Here is a 15,532-nt window from a genome sequence, read left to right on the forward strand (position 1 = left end):
ACGTTTACAAATATGATGTATTGTGAAAGTGTTAAAAAATTTTGCATGCATGTTTTATCCTCTTAGTATTTTTTTCAAGTAGGCTAACAGTCTAAGGATAATCAACGGCTCATGAATAGCTTCGTGTAAAAAGCTTGAAATGTGAACACTGATTGAAATTTATATCATATTAAATTTTAAATTCCATGAAATCAATTAAGTTCATATACAGTCATGTTCAGCTATGAAATTACTTCAAAATAATTCATGTATATTACAAAACTATACCGTTGCCAATTTTTTTATTTTTATTTATTTATTTATTTATTTATTTATTTTTTTGTCGTGTCCATGGACAATTAAATGGCTCCGTGTGTCTTCAAGACCGCGCCCGCTAGCTGCAACGCATCTGTGCTGTAGAGGACCTCTCGAAGTTCTGAAGCCAGTGGCACCATACCCAGCTGCAGAACATGTGGGATAAGGGCCGGGCACTCAAGAATGTGATCCGGAGTCAGTTGGGCATCGGTGCAGTTCTTGCAGGGGATATAAGTTCTCGTTTTGTCGGGAAGAATTTTCATCAGTTTTTTTTTAAATTAATTTCAATTATTAAAATAATAACATTTTAAACTTAATTACTTTTAAATTTCAATTAGTATAAATCATTCTTAGAATTTCATCTTAAATGCTAATAGTGTATGTTCAGTACGAAACTGGACTGAGTAAATATACTGCGTGCATCGTTTCATATACCTCCGAAGAAGGGGCACCTCTATTTAAGGAACAAAATTTCCGGTCCCCTTAGTGTCCCTTATTGAGAGGTTCTACTGTATTTTAGTGATATGATGAAATAAGGATTTTAATGTGTTTTAAAGCTAATATTTATTCAAAATAGGAGATAACTCAATACATCGATTTGAACGGTCAAAAAATTTATCCACAGACTTTTTAAATTCTGGTTTGGGAATGTTCTTCTGAATTTGTATAGGTGCTTTTATAGCATCAAAAATAAATTAAAATCGAAATACATCGGCATTAAAACTAAAATAATTTTATGTAAAATATTGATAAGATATGTTGTCCTGTATGGGAGTGAATGCTGAGCTCTCAACAGGGCAGGAAAATACCTTTTATGGATTTTTGAGAGAAAAGTTTAAAGAAAAATTTTTGGAATTAAAAAACAAGACAACTGTTGGATTATATCTCGAATCAATTTGCATTAGATGCATCCCAAATACAGATTTCGGATAGTTCATTGAGCTGAAATCAACATTTAAACGAATGCGTTGAAAACTTGTAACTTCAAAGATATCTAAAAGTACAGTTAAAAGAAACAGCAGAGAAAACTGTTAGTTGAAAACCAAACTCTCAAAACACATCATGCAGTTAAAAAAGAAAAAAAAAACATTTGAGATTAAAAAAAAAACTTTTACTGAATCACGTTTAAAAACTTATTTTGTGTTAATCAATCAGTTGTTTGAAAATTCATTCTGAAGGTACCAAAATAAGAAATAAATAAATACCGTTGTGCAAAGTAAGAGTGACAAAAATAACGTAATAAATGCTTAAATTAGCAACAGTTTACAGACTATTGTTCTAATTCTTTGCTTTTCTTGGAAAACTTAACATATGGTAGCTCACACTTTTCTGCATTGAAAAAGGCGTTCTTTTAACCCCCTGAAACAGGTATTTATAATATAGTGCTATGTTGTGCATTTATTAGATTGTTTTTCCTGCTGATTCCTATGCATTTAAATATCTTTCGATTTTCATTTTTTTTTTAACTCAACAAAACTTTGGATTGACAGGTTTTACTGTTTTTACAAAAATTATGGAGCGATAGCATCTTTTCTTAACCAAACAATCTGCAAGAATGCATGACTTTTGAAAACAAATAATATAAATTAAAAATAAACAAAACAACCTTTATTTTGGTGGCAAATGATACAAGAAATTCTTTTTTTCGTATTAATTTTAATCGCACAAAACTAAACAGTACAAACATAAGCTTATATGCGTAGTGACTATGATTTATAATGAGCAACAGCTGATGTATAACAGGCAATTTTTCGCAATAAAACCTAGACGAATTCCAACCAATGTCAGTTGGAACAAAAGCTCAACAGCTGTTCAAATACCACCAAGAAATCGGTGACGTAAAAACTGTTAGAGTTGATGTAATGTGAATATTAAACCCGCATGTCAATTTCTTTTCTACTTCCCGACGCTTGGCTGCGCACATAATAGTTTCTTTTTTCTCTTTCTTTTTGTCCTGTTAATCATTAATGTGATTGGCAAATTAAAACATTCATTTTCAGTCAGTAACGCTTTTTTTCTAAAATGCTTCAGGCACTGATGATGAATCTTAACGAATTGATATAAAGAACAACATCATTCAGTGGTGAACTGAAGTTATTGATACTCATCAACAGTACTTGCAATAAATGTAATTTTTAAAAACTCCATGGCGGGTAGCAGAACTTTCAAGGATACTTAATACAGTATGAAATTCGGAGTTCGAGGAACTTAGGCATGTGTGTGTGTGTCCAAAGTTCAAAGTTTTTCGAATTCCGGAACATTACTATTTTGATTGCCTTCCCTTTTAAGGTAGACGAATACCCTTTTTTTTTCTTCAATATTTATTGCCAGTGCACTCATCACTTTTTCATAATTTAAAAAACCTTTTGTGTCTAACTCTTCGTTAGACACCATAGACTGTTATTAACCTCCATGTTGGAAATAATTGCCATGGGTAAATGTTTATAAATTATCACCCCAAAAACGTTTTTGCCCCCTAAGTTTAATTGATCATAATTTCAAAACCACATATTGCATGTACATTAGCTTCTACAGGTTTATATCACAGTAATATACTCAATTACTAAGTTTCAAATGCATCGAAATAATACTTTTTTTTAATAGAGCTGTTGGTGCAAACAAAATCTTTAAAAACGTGGTTATGAGAAAATCAAGAAAGAAAAAATAAATTTTAGTTACAAAAGCAGTTCATTTGGGTTCATTAATTTTCTTCTAGTTTTCTCAATAGTTCATCGATTTACGAAATATTTGCAGATTTGGAAAGAAGAACATTGGGACTCTCAAAATTTCTCAAAATAAACTCTTTTTAAAAAATTAGGGTACTCGCCTATCTTAAACTTCTGCTGACTGAAAAGAAACTATTGTGACACATGAGTGTCAGTCGTAGATCAAGATGACTTCCAACCTCACAGAAAAACTAATGTACTCAGAAAACTAACTATCGCGTATGAGTCATTTCATGTCATATCAACCAAAAAGAAAATCTAGACTTGAACATCTCAGATTTTCATGAGACTTGCAGAAATATCTCTTTGACATCTTATATTTATATATGCATAACTTAAAAAAAAAAAAAAAAATTGATTTCTGATATTTTGAATTCAAATTATGTTTTTTGCTATCACGAGTTGCTACAGGACCCTACTCATTGGAGTTATTGTTTCTTGAAACGGCTCCTATCCCCCAAAGCCTGCCCCTCCTCCTGAGCGCTTACGTGTGTATAGTTTTGTGTGTGTGTGTGCGTAGACCTATATGTTTGTATGCGTAGACCTGTGTGTGTGTGTGTGCACGTAGGCGTGTATGTATATGTGTAAAGGTGTGTGTGTAGGACATGGACGCCACCGACCAGGAGAAGCGGATTCCAGGGGACAGTGCTCAGGACCAGAAGAGTCGCGCCTGGAGAGGATGGTGGGCGGTGGTGCTGCAGAGGCCCCTGGTCCAAGCTGAAAAATCTGCGTAACTTCAAGGATGGCCAAGTAAGGACAAAAAGCAATCGTGATTGCTCAAAATAAAATAATAGTTTAAAAAACTAAAAAAACACGCTTTCGTAGCAAAATGAACTAAAAAGTTAAAAATAATCTTTGGATGATAGTCGTTGACCAATCACTGAATTTTAATGTCATACAAAAAAGCGTGGTGTGCTGTCTATTTACATTTTTGCTTGGACAACAAATGAAAGAAATTCAAGACAACTGATAAGAAGCCCCCCACGCTTTTTTGTATTACATTAAAATTAAGTGATTGGTCAACTACTATCATCCAAAGATTATTTTTCACTTTTTAGTTTATTTTGCTACGAAAGCGTGTTTTTTTAGTTTTTTAAACTATTATTTTATTTTTCTGTTTTTTAGTCTTATGTTGGAGAATTATCAGGCGACGAAATTACTTATAAAACGAGTGCGAGGTAATATCTTAAAGACAAGGGCATCCCGATGGGAAGCTACTGTGAGTCATCGATGTATGTTTGAGGAAATCATATTTATATTACTTTGAAAATTTGAGATGCATTTGAATAAAAGTTTTGTTCAACAATGGTCTGATCAGCAATGAATTTCCAATTGAAGGCTCACCTAAATTTTGGCATGAAATTAGTTAAAAACAATTATATTTCATGTTCTAATTACCTTGGAACATTGAAACAAATTTTGTCTGATGAAGAAAAATTAAAGGTTTTTGTAGCTATTTTTAAATAATTTTTGCGATGATTTTTTAATGTATTTTTTAAAATTTTTCCTTTTTCACATTGTTGGATTTATGCCAAAATATTGAATAAAATTGGAGGAAACTAACAATTAAAAGAGTTAATTAATTAATTTGATTATACAATATTGCATTGTCATCGGGTCTGAGGTCGCGTGCCAAATTTCAAAAGAATCCGATCGCAGGAAGTGGGCGAAATTTGAGCTGCAAGATTCCGTTACAAGATACATACATACATACGTACAGGTGAAGCTAATAAAAGCGTGTTAAAAAACAAAGGATTTTTGGGATTTTAAATTTAAATTATGTTTGTCTCAATCAAGAGCGTGTGTGTGCGTGTATGTAGGTAGGCGTGTATGTTTTTGTGTAGCATGTGCATGTTTATGTACGCGCGCGTTTGTGTGTGTATGTGCGCGCGTGTGTGTATGTACGCGCGTGTGTGTAGGCGTTCGTGTGTGTGTGTAGGCGATCGTGTGTTTGTAGGCGTTCTTGTGTGTGTATGTCGGCGTGCGTGAGTATATGTATGCGACGTGTGTGTGTGTGTGTGTGTGTGTGTGTGTGTGTGTGTGTGTGTGTGTGTGTAGGATATGGACTTAGCCTGGAGACGGTGCTCGCTAGAGGAGCAGCATCGGGAGCGGCCGGTCGACGTGGTGCTTCAGAGGAAAGCGGGGGGAAATAAAATTCTCATAATTGAGGCAGTGAGAAGCTGGAGGTAAATTCCAAAATTAAAAATTCGGAGATAATCAGTACAAATGGTAGGAGAGCCATCCATCTATTTTGTGGCAAGAGATAGTTGTAGTAGCCCTGGTATACAGGTGCTATATCAAAACTTTAAAACGTCCACTTACAGCTCTTTGCTTATCAATACTTTAACTGATGAATAACTAATTTTCGAAATTCGTCATAAAGCATTTTTTAATTTGTCGGCAGTGCTTCAAAATGTTGTAACTCAAATTCTGTGGGAGCTACAGAGTTGTGGGTTGATAGCGAATATTGCAGAAAATTGCAAGCGCTTTAATTTGACATGTAACTCGAGTACTTTTAAAGAAAAAAAATTTCTTCACAAAAATTTAAGCCATCGCGTCTTTTGAAAAAATAATATAGGATTTCTAATGTATTTTAATAAACACATCCAAAAATTTTCAAATGGTTGCAAAATGGCATCCACTTTTTTTTTTTATCTTGATTGATACTTTTGCTCGATCTGTTTCAGAAAAAAGGGACTTTGCATGTTTGCTTGAAATATTCATTGACATACGAACGATCGTAAGCCACAAGGATTTCCTCCATTACATCACACTTTATTAATCGAGGTTAAACTAACAGTTTCTGACATCACTGTTTGTATCCGCAGTCAGGTGTGGCTTTTATGCTTGACGAAGATGAGAGAAGAGTTCTATTTGTGATGCAACGGAACCATCAGTTGCAGTGAATTTGATTTCGAAAAGCTGTCCAGACAGAATGAGCGAAATCGAATACTACAATGAAAGCGTTTTTCGCCACAACGAAAAATATTTGGCATTGTAGTCAAAAATAACTGCATGATATTATCGGGAAAGGAACATTGCAGACTTAGTAAACTTTACTAATAATAAAGCGGAAAGACTCTCTGTTTGGATATCTCTCTGTCCGGATCTCTCTCTGTCTGTCAGGATCTCTGTGGCGCGCATAGCGCCTAGACCATTCGGCCGATTTTCATGAAATTTGGCACAGAATTAGTTTGTAGCATGGGGGTGTGCACCTCGAAGCGATTTTTCGAAAATTCAATTTTTTTCTTTTCTATTCCAACTTTAGGAACATTTTCCCGAGCAAAATTATCATAAGATGGATGAGTAAATTACCAAGTTATCACAACGTGGAACCGTAACATGGGCAAGCCAATTAGCGAGAAATTCATCATACATTATTTGTAAATATACAGGCGAACCAAAAACCTTTTAATTTTCTACTACGGGCAAAGCCGTGGGGGTGACACTAGTAGCTATCATAAAATGAGTGTCTGGTGCGTGCAATTTAATATTTTATGCAGAACCTACTTTTGTGAAGCATTGTTTCGTTTGTTTACCATGAGAGTAGCAAATTGGATGGACGAGGAAGCCAAAATGAATACAAATATTAAAAAAGAAAAGTAATGTAAAAATAACCGAATTTTTTAGTGATAGAATGAAATAAGGATTTTAATGTGTTTTAAAGCTAACATGTATTCAAAATAGGATCCATTTAACTCAATACACCGTTTTGAACGATCAAACAATTTATCCTCAGACTTTTTAAATTTGGTTTTGGGAATGTTCTTCTGCACCTGTCACTCTGCTTGGAACATCATCGTAAAAAGCTCCTTTCATTGTTGTTTTTAGTTTTGGGAACAGGAAATAGAATTGTGCTTTCGATTACTCCCAATATTCGCCTGGTCTATCATCTTATATAACTACAAACTGAACGTATGTACCTATGTATCTATGTCCAAGTTTCTTCTCCCGAACGACAGTGAACTGACCATCGAACCAGGTATTGATGGATTCATAATTTTCCCGTCTTTATGTTTGGCTACGATAATAATTAGCGGAGATATCAATTGAAAACTATTGATTATGACACTTAAGATTTCGACGTAAAATTCTTATTTTTCGAAGGCTTTCCTCCATTCAATTTATCGGAGGAAATTGAAATCCGGATCGGATCGTGGATATCGGAGGAAATCTAAAATTTTCTTAACATTGTAACAGAAAAAGAACAAAATCGAATTTTGGAAAAATCGCTTTGTGGTGCGCACCCCCATGCTACAAACTAACTTTGTGCCAAATTTCATGAAAATCGGCCTAACGGTCTAGTCGCTATGCGCGTCACAGAGATCCTAACAGAGAGAGAGAGAGAGAGAGAGATCCAGACAGACAGAGATCCAGGTAGACTTTCAGCTTTATTATTAGTAAAGAAAAAGGATGAAACGTCAAAAAGTGAGAGCAATTTTGATTGCCCCAAAACTGGAATTTTTTAACGAGCGGGGAAAGCCTATCGCACCAACTGACGAAATGAAGCGTTTTCTTGTCAATTTCCAGATGAGCACCTGCGCTAACCTTGCCACGAATTGCGTGCAACCGGAGGCAGTTCTGCAACGCCGGGTGGTCACGTGCACTCACAGAGTATCATTAGGAGTGATCTTGACCCATAATCAATGGGAAAAGAGTTCCATTATCGTACCCCGCCCTAATATATTATGCATTCCCGTCGTCTTCATTCCTGATAGTTGCGGACACGGATCCTTTTTACTCTACTTTTACAAGCTCTTCAAAAATATCTGGACTTGGATTGGAATGGCATGAAATAAAGTTTTTTATTTTTTAATCCAGTACATCACCAATGTCGTACTTTTTTGTTCATTAACAACAGTAAATCTCGTTTTTTTTTTTTTTTTTTTTTTTTTTTTGAACTTTTAACAAACAGAACTAATTTTAATCTTGGCAAACATTTTAGCTTAGTGAAGTTCAGCAGTTTTTCAAGATCACGGTTATGCTCTGTTACGATCTGGGAACTAGTCAGTGGTCATTTCGCTTGTACATTTAATGCCTGTACATTAAAAGCCTTCACATTTAATGCTGCCGTGTGACCAAGTAGCAGGATTTCCTGTTTCAGTGTGTATCAGTGTACAGTTTCAGCGTTACATGACAGAATTGATCTGTGATCCCCAACGATACTCACTAGAATCAAAGCAGAATTTGAATTTACAAATGTCTGGCCAGGGGAGAATACAGAAAAATATTTGGGGGGCGGGGGCAATATAGAAGAATGACCCCCCCCCCCCATGACTGAACTATAGTTTTAGGTACGAAAAATTTCTGAAACTGCTTGGGAGTCAATAAAAAGCAGGCCAGGAATATAGCACCTAATTGGAGATAAACGTTACAAATTAATATCATAAGCAATAGAACGAAGTAGTAGTTCAAATATTTACTTTCAAAAATAATTAATGAATTGAAAATATGCTGTAATCGTTCACATTTTGTATGCAAAGTGTGGAAGGATACTGTTGTTGACGGTTTAAGGGGGGGGGGGGGGTCATGACCCCCATTAAACTCCCCTTGTATCCGCGACAGTATCTGACACATATAAAGTGGCTCTGATAAGTTGAACCCTGATTTTGACAAAGTTTACTTCTTTTTGGGGTAAGAGAGAAGGGTAATTGGCGCTGAGTTGAGTTTTGCTGCTTTCGTAATAGTTTCGCAAACTAAAATCCTCGCCAAAACACGTCCCACTTTCACTGAGCTCCCCACAAAGAGGCAAACATTCTCAAGGTCATAGCCCAACGTTTTTGAGCCGCACTACACCTACAATGCTTGGTACATAAGTAAATATAATAAGTAAATACGATAAGTATTTATATTTTAAACTTGACAAATGAATGAACCTGAACGAGAAGAAAATTCTAAATCTCAAAATAACGAAAAATAGTTTTAGTGAAATTGTTTTCTATGACTTATTTGATGAACATTTTATAGGAATTTGTCTGAATCATTAATAACTTTATAGCTACTTTCGAAGTAACAACATTCTTGTAAAACAACATTCGTAGAAAAATGTTGATAGATATTCCATTTTTCTAACTCAATGCAGCATTCCAGAATTCGTATGAGCGTTGAATGTGTATTGAAGAATGAAGTGTTGAGTATGCTACTTATGCGGTATGATAAATCTGCCGCTGACCAAGTCCTTCAATATCATCCAATATGCTTACATAACCTTTAAATATTTTATTTAACATAATTGATTAACTAATAATCAACATCATTATAATAAATGGAATCACATATTTGATGAATTAATTCTTTAAATCAGAATATGGGGGGAAAGGAAATTTCAAACATACCACGACCCGGAAACGCTCTTCACACCTCTTTGCGCCCTTGTACGAGTGAAGACCTCCCCCAAGAAAAACACCATCTTCGTCGGAAGTATGCAACATTGAATAAACCCTCGATCAGAGAAACTGAAACTCGAAGCAACGAAACGGAAAATTCCTGCCTCATCGGCAAAGGTCGCGGAAACACCCTTGCTTCTTTTTTTTTTTTTGCCTCTCTTCTTGCTCCGGGAATGAGGGCAGACCCCCCTCAACTGGCAAAAAAGAAATAACAATCTTAGAAAAAAAATGCCTAATTATTTTTTTTCCTTCAAAAAGTTTCCGCCTAGACCGGGCACGTGACAATGGGTCGTGCTCACGTGCTATTTGGGTGTGGATGAACGCCGAGATCAACGCTTTTAGGGCATGCGACTGGATTGTCAAGTTGTGAGAATTAGTTTTGACTTGGTTGACACGTGAGATGGAATAATTCTGTCAGGAATAATTTAATCAGATATTAATTACTTATTTCCAACAATTAGGGCGTGACGTTCCACATGTGCAGGCGCTCCCCGATAGGACGTGACGGGAGGTCACTGTGACCTTCCAAAAATTTCCTTATTTGGCAAAGTTTGTTTGACGATTCAGCAAAATTAGGAATCCCATTCGACAAAACTTAAGTTCCATTCGGCAAAATTATCATCATTCGGAGAAATTTTAGGTTCTACTCGGCAAAATTATCATCATTCAGAGAAATTTGGAGTTCCATTCTGCAAAGTTATCATCACTCAGCGAAAGATGGAGTTCCACTCGGCAAAATTATCATCATTCAGTGAAATTTGGAATTCCACTCTGCAAAATTATCATCATATTCAACGAGATTTGGAGTTCCATTCCGCAAAATTCTCATCATTGAGCAAAATTTTGAGTTCCATTCGGCGAAATTAACACCATGTGGCGAAATCTAATGTTCCACTCCTCATAATTATCACTTCTTCAGCGAAATTTGGAAATTCATTCGTCAAGTTGAGAATTTCTGACCCCAAAATGTTTGGGACGCCCTTAAACGTACGCTACGACCTAAAAGACAGAAATTAAAAGTAAATACTAGCTGCGTCGCCCGGCTTTGCACGGTCCACCTCGAAAATAAAAGTTATGTCAAGTGACGCGAGATCAACACTCAGGCTTGAACCAAAAAAAAAAGTCAGTGAAATTTTGCGGCAGATTGCGGAACCCCCCCCCCCCAAAAAAAAAAAAGTAAACATTTTAAATCCCCTGATTACACGAAAAGCCTCAAAACAAAAACAAGAATTTTACCTGTTCATATTCGAGAAAAAAAATGGCACCAGATCTTTCATCTCCATGATTTTCTTCACCCGCTATACATTTTAATAAAAGCATTGTTATGGAAAGTTGAGATGAAGCACTGAATAATAATTTGAATGGAGGAAAGCCTTCGAAAAATAGGGATTTGATTTTGAAATCTAAGAGTCATAATTAATAGTTTTTAATTGATATCTCCGCTAATTATTATCGGAGGATTATGTTAAATAGCCAAACATGAAGACGGGAAGATGACGAATCCATCGATACCTGGTTCGATGGTCAGTTCACTGTCGTTCGGGAGAAGAAGCTTGGACATAGATAGATAGATAGATAGATACTCAGATTTTATATGTATAAGATATTTATGAGACACGCGACTCACACTTAAAACGAGCACTCATTTAACGAGATTCAGAATTTAACTAGGAAAATTGGGTCTTTTGTTTGGTAATATGCTACAAAGCGCTGGAGTTGAAATCATTGCAAAATAATTTTTTAAAACTATCATTGACAGCACACGTCAGCATTCCTAACCATTCCTTGACGTTACCCAATAACTATGTTTCCCTAGGATTTTCCAGATTTTCTTAATGCTTAAGAAAGTGAGGCAATGCTGAATCCAAAATGGTTTCAGAAAAACGTGATCTATTGACAGAAGTGATTGTGATGACTTGCAAGAGGAAGACACTCGCTGGTTGTAAAAAAAGGGCGTTGGGAAGTTTTAATATTCTTTAAACATAGATGAGTACATGATGTAATAGACCGACCGACAGTTTGGTTATATCCTCCAGAGACGACAGTTCTGTCCTCATTATCATCCATCATATTGTCCATCAGTCTGAAATAGACAATAACCGAGCTGGAGACAGGTGTCAACTCATTGAAACTGTGCCAACAATCTGGTGGCAAGTTTAGCTACCAGTTTGTTACATTTAGTTAATTCTTTTTTCGAGACAAATATTGAGATTAAAGCAATTTTTTTAATTTCAGTTTTAGAAAACTAAAATCAAATTAAATGCTTATGAACTGTTTGTTTATGCTCATTGCATGTGGTATGCAAGAGTAAGCTGCTGATGAATTTTCCCCTCAGATTAAATTTTTTTGTTATCAAATTCTGTAAGTTTTTATGAATAAACTTAAATTTAATTAAGGGAAAAGTTGAAAGAAAAACTTCAACAATTTTTTCATGAAATTTAAATGTTGGCACAAACGATTTGCAGAGCTAGTTTTTTTTTTTTTTTTTTTAGAATCAACTTCGGTACAAACCAACTTCAATACACATAAAATTAGCATGAAAAAAAAATGATAGGGGACAGAAAAATGTCCGGATGTCGTCCGTTATTTTCTTGGTCCATCTCGAAATTAGTTTGCATAAATTAAAAGTTCTTCTCCGCATTAACCTTTTACTTCAAAAGAAAAATACAATTCTAAAACATAGCGTGTCTATTTAAACAAAGAACAGAGTTTTAGCTTTAACGGTTTTTAAATAACCCACGATAGTTAATTTATGTAAAAAGAGTTATAAACAAAAACTCTCATCAGAGCCAGTTTTTTTAAAATGCAGTTCTTTTTCTGCAATTCCCACAATCTGCTTCCGCATTTTGATACATTGTTAAACAATTAAATGCTTTGAAAATAAAATTTTCAAAAGAATGTTTCTCCGGAAACACTTTACTGGCCATTTGTCATAATAACTAAAGAACTGTGACTTTGCAGCAGTGACCTGGTGACTTGAAATGCGAAACTGGTGTAAAAACAAATGCCTAAATGGGTCAAACTGTTGGGTTTCGCAAAGAAGTTTAGAATTGGAGCAAAATTTAGATGTCATCTGCAATTTTGCTACAAATTAGCTTAATTTGCACTTTCAGAGTTTTTTTTTTAATGTTGAAGATCTAATAAAGGCTTTCACAATAGTTTCTCATTCAACAAATACCAACCTTGAAGACTTTTGAAACACCCGTTTCTTGATGTCTAGGAATGTTATTACATAATGAATTACAATTTCTTTGAGATATCAACTTTTACTTTTTTTGGAACTACGTGAAATAAATTTCATTCGTGGTAGCGCAAGATAGATTTCGAATCTTCGAATTTAGAAAACTGTAGCCTTAGTTTTTCAAGCTCGGAGTAAGTAGTATAAGTATACTATGTTACCACAAAAAAAAAAAAAAAAAAAACTTCTTACCTTTTTTTTATGAGTTCAATTTTCATTTGGATTGAGTAATATTAAAAATAAATTTAGACCAATTTCCGTCCTTTTGTTAAAGATTCCTCGTGATCTGTTTCAAGAAATAAATATTTCTGTGCTAAAGAGTAAAAATATTTAAAAACGTTAAAAAAAGGTCCAACTTGCTAACATTTCGTAGACATGTTTCAGAGTTCCAAGGAACTCTTTTTTCAATGCTGAAAAAAAAAATCTTTGAATTTTCCCACCTGATGGCAGAATCGGTCCATAATGTTACACTTCCTCGGAAAATCATTTTGTTTTTTCTGCTGTGACAACTTCTATGTTTTGACGGATATTGTAATTACTGATTGGTGTGAGCTAAGTGTTTGATATAATTTTTATGCTTAGACGATTTCCATAAAACAAGAAATTTATTCTGGAACCAATGCAAGACAAATAAAGTTCACGTAATATTGCATAGAAAGTTATCGTACATCTAAATGTTAGGGAATAATGAACGAATGTCAAAATAAATATATTTTTTACTTAAAAACATCAAGTTAGTTGCTTTCCCTGCTGATAGAAGATAATCCACCACGCAAAATAAGCGCTTTATATCTTCAAGTAATAATTGAAGAATATATGAACAGTTCCATACGCCTCTCAATATTATTGAGATTATTTTTCGTATGTAATGAAAATGTATATAACCTGGAATTATTATTATTCACTTTTATAGGATTAACTAGTGGTACCCGCACGGCTTTGCCCGTAGTAGAAAATTAAAAGGTCATTTGGTTCACCTGTATATTTACAAATAATGGATGATGAATTTATCGCCAATTGGCTATGTTCATTCTCTCTCCCATTCCACGTCATGATAATTTCGTAATTTACACGTCCATCTTATGATAATCTTGCTCCGGGAAATGTTCTTAAAATTGAAATAGAAAAAGAAAAAAATCGAATTTTTGAAAAATCGCTTCGAGGTGCACACCCCCATGCTACAAACTAACTTTGTGCCAAATTTCATGAAAATCGGTCGAACGGTCTAGGCGCTATGCGCGTCACAGACATCCAGACAGAGAGATTTTGAGCTTTATTATTAGTAAAGATAAAGAAGATAAAGATTATATTTGTATTATGAATATTTTTTTCTTTCAAAAACTATTTTTTATTTAATGGTTTGTAGACAATTATGTATTATATAATAGTTTATAAAGTAAAAATATACCTATTTTTTAAATTTAGTTTACTTAAAAAGTAAAGTTCTAGCTGTAACAAAATTTACTTCGATCAAAAAATCAGAATCGAATTCAAATGTGCGACATTTGAAAGCAAACAAATGAGACTCGATTATAAATGACGAAAAATTTTAAAATATCTTTATAATAATGTTATTATTTTTTTTAAAAACTTACTCATTTCTATTAGGAATTTCGCCCTCAAAAATAGTTTCTTCAACCTTTAAGTATTTGGAAATCGCTACTTCCATTTGTTTAAAATAATTTAGATCCGTACCATCATTTCTCAAAACTATCTGATTCGAAGGAGAAAATTAGCGCTCAGAAACACTCAATCTTCAAACGTTCACGTATAACGGAATCGAAAAAGGAATGCATCTGGTTAATGCATGATGTAATACAAAAGCATGGAATAATTAGAATTGATGCATGATGCAATTCGAAATCATGGAATAATTAGAATTGATGAACGCAGTGCTGGAAATTAAAATGCTGCTGTTTCCCGAATTGATGAAACTGCTCAGTAGGAGGAAGCTTGGGACAATGGAAATTGGATGTTAAACATTTATTGCGTGTTCTTTCTTCCTCCAACATTGAATTGTTTAAACAAAAGATTCATGCCTCACAAGTTTGCGTTTGCGCTTTCTGCTAAAGCAGAGGTAGTAATTAAGAAGTTTATGTAGTGTAGCTACTTTTTAAGTATAGTTTTCCACGATGAAGAAGCAGCATGAAAACAATTGAAAAAAAAAAAAAAAGATAAATAGAACATTGTTTTGGTCGAAATATTTAGATATTTTAATTTCGTGTTGTTTCTGATTGTGCTGTAAGAGGAGAATAGAATTAATAAATATTGTAAAAGCATTTAGATGAATGTCTTAATTGACAATGATTGACGTCATAATTCTCTCATATCTGTATGTTTATGTTCCGCTGATAACTACTACATCCAAATGAGTTTCTTTTCGCTTTTCTTTAAAAAAAACTAAATAAAACTGTTTCTGACGAATTTGTGTTATTTTACTTATTTTTCGTGATTAAAATTAAAAGTTGCACTAACTTTTCAAATTACTAGAATTAAACAACAGTTTGCTTCGCGTATGTGTATACTTTTTGCTTGTCGATTTATGTGCAGTCTCTATACCTGAAATCACTTTGCTAACTCACAGGAATTCCATTTATACTTGCTTTTTTCTTTTTTCATGGGCACAAATGATGTTTGTCTTAATGAATGGCCATTTATTCAAAGAAAATAGATCACTCATATTACATTGTTGAAACTGAAGGTGAAAAACCAGTGCACACAACACGCAAAAAAAAAGGGGGGGGGGGCTTTTACAATCTTTGAGATCCATTACTCTAAGCTATTAGTAAGTTCGATAATCGAACTTTGTAAATGACAACTATATAATGTAAAATATGAACTTTATGCCTTGCCACTTAAAATAAGTTAAATTGGAAAGATTTTCGAGA

At 34.2% G+C, this 15,532-nt stretch overlaps 1 protein-coding gene across 1 annotated transcript in view; it reads right to left on the reverse strand.

Annotated features, from left to right (window-relative positions):
* The window catches only part of LOC129219074 (sodium- and chloride-dependent glycine transporter 1-like), a 53,194-nt gene extending 43,776 nt beyond the window's left edge, over positions 1-9,418 (reverse strand). Inside the window, exon 1 of the mRNA XM_054853395.1 lies at positions 9,356-9,418. The gene's annotated coding sequence lies outside the window, so the exon portion shown is untranslated. The remainder of the gene's footprint in view (positions 1-9,355) is intronic.
* Positions 9,419-15,532: the final 6,114 nt, after the last annotated feature.

The sequence above is a fragment of the Uloborus diversus genome, chromosome 1 (genome assembly GCF_026930045.1).
Source record: "Uloborus diversus isolate 005 chromosome 1, Udiv.v.3.1, whole genome shotgun sequence".
Lineage (NCBI taxonomy): Eukaryota > Metazoa > Arthropoda > Arachnida > Araneae > Uloboridae > Uloborus > Uloborus diversus.